The sequence below is a fragment of the Epargyreus clarus genome, unplaced genomic scaffold (assembly GCF_041222505.1).
Source record: "Epargyreus clarus isolate Ecla_fem2 unplaced genomic scaffold, WU_Ecla_fem_2.2 ptg000026l, whole genome shotgun sequence".
In the NCBI taxonomy this organism is placed as follows: Eukaryota; Metazoa; Arthropoda; class Insecta; order Lepidoptera; family Hesperiidae; genus Epargyreus; species Epargyreus clarus.
This window is the reverse complement of record NW_027332233.1, coordinates 10,718,912-10,733,138: the sequence shown is the minus strand read 5'-3', so window position 1 is coordinate 10,733,138 and position 14,227 is coordinate 10,718,912. Positions and strand designations below refer to the sequence as shown.

The following is a 14,227-nucleotide window of genomic DNA, read 5'->3' as shown; positions in this document are numbered from 1 at the left end:
TATCAATAGTCGATAAACTCGATAAACGAAGGAAAAGCCCCAATAGTTTGTTGATAATTCGTAATTAAAATCAATTGAAGATCAGTTGGTTGGACGTTTTATATATGTACCTACACCATGTCCAATATACAAATATAATTGTGTCTTAAATCATGTTTATCATTCTGTATTGCACTGTATAAAATTGAGTATTTTCCCGTATTCCCGTGCAGTTCTAGCAAAAAATCCGTTTTAGCCGAGGAGGTAAGATAATCGCGACAAAATGGGTAACCACCGACTCCCCATTAAGCTTGACTGTCTTGCAAATTGAGCACATTTTCAATGTCTTCGAATAATATTCTTCTCATTCCAAAAATACACACACAACCATTGTAACTATTATTATTCGAATTCGAAACAATATGCTCTTTATATGCATGAATATACCTACAAATGTTTGCCTATTAATGTTCCATCAATCAAACTTTTGTTGAAAACACATTAGGTATATCCATTTGTAATTTGAATATAATAATTCCAATGCGTTTAATTAATCTTCGTCAGCGTCTAAAGTTTACTCATATAACGCACGTGCACCTAAATGTATGTAATATTACTAATATTAGTTTAGTTTGAAACAATAAAATACCTACAAGATTCATGATTGGGCGGCTATGTAGGTACAACCCGCACAAATATATTCACGGCGTGATTTACTTATATGTATAATAAATTTTATTTGTTGTTTCCATTATGAACAATGTACATGTACATATTTGATGTGTGAATAGCTATTAATGTGCCAATTAAACAAAATTCATTTTTACTTGAAGATCATTGATTGCTGTGACGATTTGCTTGAATTTGCCTTGTAATTGAATAATAAACTAAGATAGAGGGGTCCACGGCTCCTTTTATAAAATCAAAATTGTTATAAGTAACGAAAGAAATGAAGAGTATCCGCCCCACTGGCGCCTATTGAAAGCCACGGCTATGTAGAGCAAATAGCGAAATCTCAGCCAATTGCCTGATATTCTATTTGTACTACAATATGCCGACATCTTATCCTACTTCAACAGCTACGATTGTATAATATATACGTACTTTCTTGATATACTAGAATATCATGAATAGATCCAGTTTCTATTCCAAGAACGAAAGAGGATAGTCGAGACTAATTGGTTCTCATTTATTTTGAATCTGAAACAGTGATAGCTTAGCAGAATATCGACCTTCCATTCCATTACAAATTGCTACTCTCAGAGTTAAATCCGATACCTAATCCATTTAACTAGATCGAGCATAACGTGTATTCAAGACAGTTAGAAGATAGATTTATCAAAACGATTAACAAAAGGAAATTAAGTTATTTTCAAAGTAATGTTAATCCTTTGATATCCCACTACTGGGAACAGATGTCTTCTTATATACGGCACAACTGGGATATTGGTGGACAGATATTATGAAATGTATATGAATTTGAGAAACATATTTTTCCAAGCTCTTAATAAACTGATAGGAATGGGTCTTTGCTATTTCATGTAAAAGTTTAATTCCAATCTAAATATAGCGCTAGATTAAGGATTATAGTTGATTGCGGAACCCTAATCAAGCCTCGTGTTACGTTTGTGATTTGTATCGGGTTCCCAGTGCGTTACATACCCTGTGTGGCTTCATGGGCCACCGCAAGCGTTCTGCGCTAACCTCAGTTTACGCTCACCATTCAATTTTGTAATCCACTCTGATCAAATGTTGATGCTATTTTTATTATAACGTAAATTACGCCTAGTAATAGTTAAATAAAATGGCTATTGTTCATGTTGCCCTTGTTAAGTGCTCACTATGTCTGTAATCCTTAAATACCGAATTTTAAGTCTTATATAATCGTTAGAAATTACCTCTATATCATCTCTATGCGATATTAAATCCTTTAAACCATAATACTACTTAACAGTTAATGTGAAGTAATGAATACTGTTTTTACAAGTAATTAAATCTATATCTTAAGTCATCATAACTGCTTTTCCTGAGATATTATATGCTTGGATTTCTATTTTCTCAGTTATATTCTAATCGGTTACACTCTGGTAATCAGTGTTACATTGTTTCATTAAAGTCGATTAATCTCGGAAACCCTTCGTAGCGTTGCGTAAACTCCGAATCTATATTTAAATTGCGATTTGCATCGCGACAGAAGATCAATAATAGGTCGCGCTCGACACAAATAGGGCAACAGACGGGACCATATTAGTGGACCCGCTTAAAATGCTTTTCGTGTTCCAACTCGTCCGGTCTCCACCATCCGCTTCGGTCCGGAAGTAAGACATGGTTATTTAATCACTTTGGCTTATCTGACCGGGTGACTCCAAATATTTTCTTTGTATGAAAATAAATGATCCCAACAAAAGTCATTAGCGTCAATTGTAAACAGGATGCTAGTTGTTGAGATGGTAGTTAAGATATGCTTAAATTTAATTTTTGTTTCGTTTTACTAGACACAAACATATCACAATCATAGCACTACCGTGAGTTGGCATAGAAACGCCACTATAGAAATGGTAAATAGAAAACTATTGTCATTTTGCTAGTGAATAACATAACTACTATCGTTGCGGTATTTCTTGACAACGTCTGTCAAATTATTGACTCATGGGACCGAATTTGTATGGCAATAGATCATAATGACATTCGCTAGCGATTTGATTTCAATAGGTTTTTTACGTTACGAGTGGCTCACACTACGGATTTTAGTTCTACGAGTAACCACCAGAGGCGCTGTACAATTTTTCATACATTTATTTTACGCAGTCGCTAGCGAGTAATACTTTTGTGAACTCATGGTAGTGCAACAGAATCTGTAAGTCAACGTAACAAAAGTCAATAGTTGTATAACTAAGCGTATTTGATAAATATCTTGCATGTAACAAAAGTTGTGTAGCTCTCGTTCAATATGAGGGCGCCCCTAAAAGCAAATGTGAGTCGGCAGATTGTAAATCTAATGGATCCCCAAAGAAACGAGGTCCAGATGTCGCGTTGGATGTTTATATATTGCGTGCATTTATAACAACAAAGCTAATACCGATCCAAAAAAATAAATGTTAACATGTTATTATTTAACAAATATAAATATAATCGAACAAGTGCGAGACTAAGTAACACGGAGGGTTCCCTGTGTGTATTTTTAAATAGTATATTTAGTATTTGATATCATTCCGCTGATATGCACATGCATTATGAAAATGTAAAGATTTTACTATACTGAAAAAACGCCTAAAACTTTCTTTTTATTTTCACTATTTGCTGTAATAATGGCGTTTACAAAATTAAAGTGTTTATCTATTACGGTTCAAGAAATAGTTCTCTAGCATACAGACGTCGGCTTAGTAATAAAAAGGTCCTTACCTTTTCGCCATGGAACCCTAAAAACAAGTTTATAGGCCTCCATTGTAGTATTCATCGATTTACATTGTTCGCAAGACCTTTGAGGGCCGATATTAGTCATCGTACTTTATTACATGCAGATGTAATTGATCTTAATTAAACAACGAGAGGAAAGAACTCCGATGTTAATGAAGCGCATGAAGGAAATGCTTAGTTACGAATCTGCTAATTGGAGTACCTACTATTTGAGTGCAGAAGAATTTTGCATTAAGAGCTATTAAAAATATTCGTTCACAGTAGCAATCTATTTAGTACAAATTCAATAAATTAATGAATGGCATAACAAAAAGAAGTATTAAGTAGGTACCTCTTTGTGTGATGCCACGCAGATTTAAAAGTAATAACCTGTAAAGCAACCACTCAATCGGAGAGTGTTAAAACGGTAAAGGAAAACTATTTGAGGAAATGTATTCCTACGCCCGAAATTTGCTTTAAAAAAATCTCAAAGTTCACATTTGACCTTGGACTATGTCCTAAAGCCCTAGTGTTCACTTTAAAAGAGGACCCTTACAGCAGTGGAACAGTAATAGGTTGACGACGATTAAAATTTTAGACATCCTTTATGGTTATAGAAAAAACAAACGTAATCCGAAAACCAACGTTTAGTCCACCATGTATATAAAAGTGTAACATTGCGTAAAGCAATCCAATCTCCAAAGCACACATGGTGACTTCATAAATTTCATGTCAGATCGGCAGAAGAGAGTTGTGTCATAAATACGACGGTTGTGTATGTCAAAACATGGGGATTTGGCCGCTGTCTCCCACTGACGGCCACGCGACGCCAAGCGGGATAATGAAAAAAAAGATTTATGATCAACTGTAATCAAATTTTATTACTATCCAACCGATCCCCTATACTATTAACCGTACGTAGAACATTTTATCGTTTGATTTTTAGGGCTCCGTACCTAAAGGGTAAAAATGGGACCCTATTACTAAACTTTGTCTCTCTATCACAGAGCTCTAACTTTGACCGATAATAGACGGACAAATATAAAGTATATTTACTATAGCTGCTAAAACAACAAACACTAAAATTAAAATTAAAGGGAAATAAACACGTTCCTACAAAGTTCCGTAAATTTATATGGAATCATAATAAGTAGACCCTTAAAACGTTCATAATGCATGTTATTCTATAACTATTAGAAAATCAAATATTAAAAAAAATAAAAAAAATGTTGGTACGGAACTCTCCTTATGCGAGTTCGATTCGCGCTTGGCCGATTTTTGTAGCTCAGTGTACCATCTATACCTCCGCCACGATGCGAAGAGAATTCATGTAAACAAACCGATATTAGGGTCATCAAAATTTTGGTACTGTAAAAATTACTATTATCCTTGTTTTCATTTTTAATTCAACAAAAAACTTCACAATTAAATTGTATCCATTATTTCTATACCTTATTACATGCAAAGTACTCTCACAACTTTCATATTGTTGCGTATAGACAAAGATGAATAAAATATCCTTATCAGTAAGTAAGTGAAAACCCTGTAAATAAGCGTATGCCAGGTAATAAGAACTTTTGGTTACGATTTTGAAAAATCGAAACAGTCCATCAAAAAAAAAGAGTACGTAAATTTCTTTACAACCCTACTTTTACTGCTTCATTTTAAATTAGCTGCATAATAATTGCTTTATAATCCGACTATTTAAAAAACACAATTGCGTTTCGTTTTATTTAAAGTAGCAAATAATATTTTTTGAAGTGTAAGCTGACATTTTAATTTATCCACTATTTTCGTAGTATATGATTAAATTATTATTTGAAAATAATTTTATTTATACTAATGTATAATATTTTAAATATAACTTTATAATAATAGTTCATTGTTACAAATACAAAAAAAAACATTTTGTTTACATTGACTGCTTAGCTATAACGAAACGCACTCTCCGAATTTGGTCGTGTTACAATGATGTTTACAACATGGCTGCTTACGATTACGAGTACTGTGCGTGTTAATATCTCTGTTATCCATTGTTATTTGTTTGTTAAATATTCCTGTTATAGTGTTGTTCTGTTATTTTGTTGAGTTTTTTTTTGTTTCGTTTTGTTTGTTTTGTTGTTCTTGTTATAATGAGTGATTCCCAACCGGGTCCGAGTGGCCTGCAGAAGTTTTCTTCTCCAAAGAAGAAACGAGCGAGGTGTTCACTCAGTTCCTCGGAGAAAACAGTTATATGTAACATTTATAAAACTATCGAAGAAATGTGGCCAAAAGATAGTTTTATATACAGTAAAGATGTCGCAAAAAAAACTGCAGAAACTGCCGGCGTACATTTGAGTACTGTGTACCGAATAATAAAAGAATATCGAACTCATAAACGAGTTTCGTCACCGACTCCAGCTCCTAAAAAGGGGACAATAATGGACAAATTGGACGATATGACCTTGAGTGGAATTCGTAGGAAGGTGCACATGTTATTCTTTGATAACGATCCACCAACAATTGAAAAAGTTTTAAATTTAGTGAACGAGGACGACAGCTTACCAAGCTTTAAAAGAACTACCTTTCAAAACGTTTTAAATAAACTAAAGATTAAATATTTGAAACGGTCGAGACGAAGTGTTCTCATTGAAAAGGAAGAAATTGTGCGATGGCGCTTCTATTATCTTCAAAAAATGTTAAGGATGAGAGAACAAAGACGCAAAATTTATTATTTGGATGAGACTTGGGTTAACGAAGGTACATAAACAATTTTAACTTATTTTTTATATAGAATCAATCATTTCTGTATACTTATTGATCTTTATTTAAACAGTAACCATATAAATTATTATTAATAAGTAGAATTTAAATGTCATAATCAATATTTTATCACATCTTTGGCACACACTGTGTATAAAATTATTTATATTAAAATAATTTAAAGCAATAATATATTATTTGGTTTCAGGACATACAAAAAGTAAAATATGGCAAGACCTTTCCATTGAGTCTGCTCGACAAGCCTATCAGGAGGGACTCTCAACTGGCTTGAAAGCTCCATCGGGAAAAGGGAAGCGCTTGATAGTTGTACACATTGGTATGTTATCATCCTAATATTGTTAGCTTAAGATCACATAATTTTAGATGTGTGTTATCATGGAATTGAAAAAAGTTTTGTAAAAAAATAAACTCATGCATAGCTAATCAGGTTAACGTAAAAGTATAGTTTCTATGCCATATAGTCAATATATGATCACTAGACTGCTACATGTACTTTTCACATTTTAATATTTATCATTTTTTTATAGGTAATGAGGATGGATTTGTGGAAAATGCAGACTTAATTTTCGAAAGTAAAAAAGGTGAAGGTGACTATCATAGAGAGATGAACTCGAAGGTGTTTGAAGAGTGGTTCTCTAGAACTCTGGAAAAATTAGAACCAAACTCCATAATTGTAATGGACAATGCCCCATATCATTCTCGACGCTTGGAACGAGTTCCTTCTATGAATTGGTTAAAAAAAGACATACAAAGTTGGCTAACAGAAAAAGGTATCTCGTTCCAAGCAGAGATGATAAAAGCACAGCTTATCGACTTGGTAACACCTGAACGGGAAAAATACTCAGCATTTGTATGCGATACAATGGCGAAGCAGCACAACATTGAGGTATTAAGATTACCACCGTACCATTGCGAATTAAATCCTATCGAGTTGATATGGGGCCAAGTAAAAGGCCATGTCGCAGAAAAAAACAAAACATTTAAAATAATTGATTTAAAAAAAATATTAAGTGAAGCAATTAAATCTATAACTTCTGCGGCATGGCAACAATGTGTCAATCATGTAATTAAAGAGGAAAAGAAAATGGCAGAACTTGACGGCATTTCAGATAATGTAATTGACAATTTTATTATTCGAGTGACAGACAGTTCAACAAGTCCATCAAGTTCTGCCAGTGATGAAGAAGATGAATAATTTATTTATGATGGTATTCTTTCCCGTTTGATGTAATTCCCGTTTGACGTAAATTTGATGAATAATAACAACATGTCTGTAATTTTGAACAAGACTCTTACAAACTATAATAATTACAATCTGGAGTTTACTAATATCTGCATTCTCTTTATATATAAAAGTACTAACTGGACTAACCTTCGAAATTTCTTCAGGAGTCTTATTCAAAATCTATAATGGGCGGCCAAAAAACCTTAAGGATTTGTATTTTTACATGATGTATTACATACTTGTAATTTGTGCTATTTAATTTAATCATTTTAACCCGTTCATACATGTAATAATAGCTAAATAAATATGTACAAAACTCCAAGTTTTTATTTTTATTTTTAGTTACTACTAAACCAATTTCAATTTTATTTTCCAATCTACTCTGGGAGTAGAGTATTTACTAACTTACAGTCTATTTATTCTCTTAGAGTCCAAATACGAGACGTGTACATATTGCCATGGAGGATATTAAACTACCATTACTCTAAATTACATTATTTTATTCATTCTGATTAAAATAGAATATCACACAGCATAATATCTAAGAAAATTGTATAAATTCACTTAATACGCATTTAAATGCTGATTTAAAATATATCTTGCGAGATTATTCTCGAAATCTAATTAAACTCAAGGTCAAATATTTATTCACAATATTTAATTCAAACCAGACATTAGGTATAGTGTATAGAATAGGATAGAAAATAACGGAAATTTTCTTTTATTTTACATAATATTATACATTAATAAATTGTGCTAATGAAAAAAGGTTATTGTTATATGCCCGTTATCGGTTGCTAAGCGACGATTGTTGGTAAACATTCTTCTTCCAATTTGGCTGGAGTATAGGGGACGCCGGCATCATATTTACTTAATATCGACTTTAGCAGACATACCTAATTTGGGGCAGCAGTGCTTCGTATTCGTCTATTGTTATTAAAAGCATAAATCAAGTAGATGAGAAGGCAAAACGTAGCCAAGTTTCTTTTGCCAAAGGGGTCGCCGTCGTGAGTCACATTTCCATAAAGTTTTCAACGGAATGTGGTGTTGTAATATCACAGGCTAGAATATAGCCATTCGTACGCACTGTGGAATAACACTCGCACCCTGCCCCATCCCACTGGGCCCGCCCTTCACCTCTTTGACCCAATTACATACAATGTTTTATGTTTTTGTACTTACATACCCATTCTACAGACGTATGTTATTACTCTTAAGAATTTAATCTTAATATGTAAGAGTCTGTGGTTGAAACTCGGTTTCTTAATCGGTTCTTTAAAAAAATATTTTCAAAGGTGTGCGAAGTCTACCAATTCGCATTTAGCCAGCGTGAATTGGTAGATAACAACGGCTTAAATCCCCAAGACAGACCTGTGCCCAGCAGTGGGACAATAATGGGACAGTAATGGGTTAACTATGACGATGATGACATAAGTGCAAATAACTACTTTTGGTAGTCAACGGTTAAAACAATACATACTTATTATTTACAGTACACGATAGACCAAAGTATATACCTAAGGTTTATGTAAACTCTACCGTGTTCATTATATATCATATCTGCCTGAATAACAGTAACAATAATCTCAATTACTGTTCATATTCCTTCATAAATTTCGCCCATTCAAAAAGACATAAGGCAGTCTGTTGCCCTTTTCTGGGTTTAACCTTTACAATGGTGAAATTGATCTTGGGTCTTTATTAACGTAAAAGGGCTTCCTCTTTCCACGTTAAACCAGTATAGGATTACTCAGCACAGTGTCACAACAGCAGTCTTGAAAAGGACTCGTGGAATTATTTAGCAGATTACTTTTACAAAAACACTTGAAATGACCCCTGCCTACGTAAGAACAATAGATTGTAGGGTGCCCCAAAAGGCCCACAGCCCGGGGTAAAGTGTAATGGTTTGAATTAGTTATTCAGTTGATTATAAGCTCCCCTCCAGCCACTATATCATTATCGTTTTACTTGACGCACGTGCCGACTTTTGCAGGCTCCCCTAAACTTGTCAAGGTCAATAATTATGTGCTACGCACTCTTTTGTTCATAACTACTCCTCTCCCTTTTTGTTTGTCTTACTTGAGTTCCATTTTAGACTTCATATTGTTGTTGAGAAGCTGTTCCACTCAAAAGTAAATACAGCGTTTAACGTTGAAAGAATGAACTGAAACAGGGGTTTCTCCCAATTAAGCAGAAAGTCATTGGAGAACTTAAAAGCAATTAAATTCTCAATTAGCTGTACGTCCCCGAAGGCAACAGCCGGCACCGACTACTCTCGGTCGAATAATAAAGTTTGCCATTTAAATTGATCGGATTGCTCTTAATGAGTTCAACATGTAGCGGCCCCAACAATACCTATTAAGATTTTAACAAAGTATGCTCGTAATAAAAATATCTCGCCTTCTCTCCTCTAAAGCTCCAATAAATCAGAGCTATGGAGAGCTATACTCGAGGTTCCACTACGTGAGAGGGTTCTAAATGTTGCATTTCACAGAAGAATCTAAGTTACTTGTAAGCCTTGCTAAATTATAACTAGAGTTTCACTGCGAAGGAGCGGTGATAAGTTATTGTTAAATAAGTAATTCGTAGAAGAGATAACTAAATTTATGGATGTTGAAGTAGATAATTCCGAGAAATGTTAATTACGTATCTATTGTTTGCGAAACCATCATAATATTGCCATTATAAATATTAAACATTTGTGCCAACTATGCCAATAAGTTATGTTCATTTTAACAAATGGAGCAACATTATTCTCTGAATAAATGTCTCTTATTTCGTTTTTAATATTTTATATCTGAAACATACAATGATATAATAATATCTGCTTAATGGTGCATTTGTATCGTATGTGTGAGACACGGGTCGTGGTAAAACAAAATCATTTCGTCATACAACATATACGGACATCGTTCATTACGCGACCGTGCAGGCAACGGCCGTACATGTCAAAATCTTATACATAAAATTCTCGTGTCACAATGTTAGTTACCATACTCCTCCGAAACGGCTTTACCGATTTTCACCAAATTTTATATGCATATTCAGTAGGTCTGAGAATCGGCTACTATCTATTTTTATACCCCTAAATGATAAGGGTTGTACACTCTTAACATTTTTTTTATTTATATGGCAACACAACGTTTGCCGGGTCAACTAGTACTACATATATAGAAAAATGTGATTTCATCTCGCACGACACGTTGTCTGTCTATGGATATAAATGGACCTTATTGGTGTAATGTAAATGAACCAATTTATCATCCGCTTCCCGCTTTAGATTATATTACCCCGTCGTTTTATTAATAATGCATTATTCTTCCTGGAACTTGGTGTCTGCTTTGTAAACGCTAAAAATAACATTATTTTTCCTGCTCGAAAAAATTAAGCGCATTAAATAATTGAATAGATACTTTTTCTAAAATAAGTTGTATCTTAAATAAAGGTAGTTGTAAAGGCAGCAAATAAATCCACCTGATGGCAGGTGGAAATTGTTGTCAATAGAATCTTTAACATATCAATAAAATGTTTTCCAGTTAAGAATATAGTACCTACAACCTGAGATCGGCTTCAGATGCATGGCACATGGATACATAGTAGTCAGGCACTGAAACTAAGGACTTAATTTAAATATCTCGTACCCCTATCATAGATAAGTATAGATATCTCACAGCCTTGTAATTGAAGGAAGCCATTCAATGGCTTAAACGGCTGACAATTCTGTCAGCCATTTAATGGCTCTTGTGGTGTAATTTACGCGGAACAATGCCGACATGCGCAGTTAACACACGAAATCGAAGAAAAAGAGCGGAAAAATATCGTTTCATTCGTAGATGATATAATAAACTATATTTTTTTAATATTTTTCAAACACGAAAATAGTTGACAGTGATAATTTCAATTGTCAAAACATTTTCTTATTAGGATTGAGTCATCTTTACTAATCTATGACCCCTTTCCACACCTCCTACGTTCACCACCTCCTTCAAACCAAAACATAGCAGTGCTCGATGGTGATTGTAAGGCAGAACTGGTGGTGAGTGCGCCGTCCACGTCAAACTTCAAAGTGTACTACCCCCGTTAAATTTACGTTGCCTTAATTATACTCGTAAATGATTCAGTTTGCCTGAAAATTCTTACACGGAAACCATTTCTCTGTACGAAACACATAACAAGCTCCCACTTTCTCCGAAATAAGGTTCCGTGTGGAAGAAATGAGAAAAGTTGTGTAATATCATATACACGATTGCTTTTCTTCTGCGGAGAAAATTAAATAAGTAACATTCGTTTCACTTTTTTGGTAATTCTTGTACTATATGTTTAACATAAATCAAAATAATTGAAAATAATTATAAATTATTTTCAATTATTTTGATATTAAAATATTAAAAATATACTGAAGAAGACTATGAACGAGGCGTAATTAAATAGAATAAGTAAAAATCAAATAAAACATTTACCTATCAGTCTTACCATTTTTTTTAAATCACTGATAGATAATTAAAATATATTTACTTGTGGAGACCGATAAGTAACAAAGCAAAGCAAATTGTATACAGCATTCAAGTCCGACGATATCAATTTAAACTCGTAATTTAGTAATAATTAAAGCTAGCGACATATTGCTTATCATCAAGCTACGTACATATCACAACATCACATAAATCGCAGCTCTCAATTATAATATGTAGTCGTAATCGTAAAATGCCATTCGCGACCGCGACCCTTGCACTGTAACACTTAGATGCGCGGGCGCAGGGCGATCGTAAACACTCGTACGAGGATGAAAGCCGGCGCCAAACCCACTTATCGGTTCCCTGCCTCCGAACGTTGTCAGCACCCCAAAATAAACTCAATCTGTCGTCTACAGATTCCATCAATTCTTACGTGCTTATCTGAACAAACAATGTCGGATACGGCACTTATTTTCAATGAAGTCTCACATACCATTAATACTTAAAGAGAAACACTATTTTTAGCTGATGATTAATACTTTAGAAGCAATGTGAGAAATTTAACTGTTAACGTATTTTTAAAATCTTGTATAATAGGTTAAATATAAATAACAGTTATATTACAAATGAAATAATAACAAAAGATGCAAACAGATGGCATAGTCTCTATTATTGTGGCATTAGTGTAATTATAGGCTTATTAGGCATACTGCCTGTTTTAAAACGAAAAAGAACTGGGCGAAACGGGTCGCCCGAGTTCTAAGAAAATAGAACAATCCTCTGGACTGTGGAGTAGTTTATTTTATAGTAAATGCAAACGTATAGAAACAACATAATAGAAGTTCACTTTAAACAAACGGCATTCGTCAGTGTGGGAGCGACCACAGCGAGGCGATGGGACTAAAACGAGGCGGCACAGAGCTTAAACGCTTTTATTGTGCCGCTACCGGTCTAGATCGATTAATGGCCTGCATTGTGGTGTTTCTGTGATCCCGAGTGGTGAATTTATTCGATTTGGACCTAAACTATTCTGTTGGTTTTCTCCTTTTTACTCTCGCAGGGCAATGTTTTTCGAGCACAATAATGTAGGTATGTCTCATTCTTTGGCACGTTTTGCAGCCTAAACGAATTTTGAAATATGGGGTATCGTTAAATACGTCTAAATTATGAAAATGACATAGGTAAACTTTTAGGCAGTCGGGTTTTTGTTTTTTATAGTAATTTTTATTGTTAATATAGCCCTATTAAAATGGGTGTTATTTTGTGAAGTTCTACGATATTACTTTGTCCACAACAAGGCCTTAAGCCTGCAACGAGGCGTCAGAGCACATTCTTATGCTCTTCTTTTTCGTTTCGTTGCCGTAGGTTGATTAATCGTCGGTCTTTTACTGTTGTGTATTTATGTTTTGTGAATTTTAAAGCCAATTGCATTCCTGTTGCATTCTGTTGTTTGTTAATTGAACTGTTCTCGACGGTTTTGTAAAATGTATTCGTAACTCCTTTATCGATGATTAGAAAATTAGTTATGGGTAATCCGTAATAAAATCAAGGAATGTAAGTCAATAAGAAGTACGGTGGTAAACAAATCTTCATGCCTCTTTATGTATCTACTTACTATTGGTATCTATTAATGTCGTTTTCTTATTCCCAGTATTTTGTGAGAGAATTCTAATCAAGACCGAAATTGATTAGACGCATATTATTACTCTATATGCAAATTACAATTGTTTTTTCTCTCAGCTGTTTCTAAGCATACTAAGCCGTTTCTAAGTCGCTTCTAAACATAATATTAATTACATCTTACCGAGATCAAACGACTAAATAGTTTAAACGTAATATCAATGTGCTTTTGGTATCAATTACAAAATTTTGACTTTTAAAATCAAATAACAAAGTTAGAAACCCTTAACTAAATAGAAGATTCTTATATTCCAAATGCACCTTTGACGACAGATGCCCTTTTTTGCTCGTACAAAAAAGATCTTTTATTTAAATGCTGCACTAAAAATAATTCTGTGACTTGTCTGCCTGTTGAAAAACTTTGTGTAGAGGCCAGGTGCGTGTAGCATCCGCCTTGGGTGTAAAAAAACAGTTGTAGTCTGAGGTGAATCTCACCCTAACGCTCTCCACTCATACAGTATTTGGCGATTGTATGGATGCTGTACCTATTATGAATATTTAGTTAGGAATATTTTTGCAACTGATTTTTTTTTTAATTTACGACAAGCTTTTGAATTTTTATTGATTCTTAAGGTTATGCTTTTAAGATTTCCGATTTTGTTAATAATAATGTTCTTATGTTGTCCAATACTGGTGTCGGTTAGGAAAGTATTTATGAAAATATTTTTATTTTGGCAATAAAAGAAAAAATAACTTTAAAATCAAACGAATCTTATTAACATAATCTAAA

General features: G+C 33.8%; 1 protein-coding gene and 1 long non-coding RNA gene across 3 annotated transcripts in view; one reads left to right on the top strand and one right to left on the bottom strand.

Moving 5' to 3' along the window:
• dtn (transmembrane protein 132C dtn) overlaps positions 1-14,227 on the bottom strand; it is a 128,407-nt gene that overhangs the window by 110,687 nt on the left and 3,493 nt on the right. The gene's annotated exons all lie outside the window — the stretch shown is intronic.
• On the top strand, positions 4,675-7,685 carry LOC140753110 (uncharacterized). The gene is made up of 2 exons (XR_012103537.1): positions 4,675-6,114; positions 6,326-7,685. It is a non-coding gene; the product is annotated as an uncharacterized LOC140753110 (long non-coding RNA).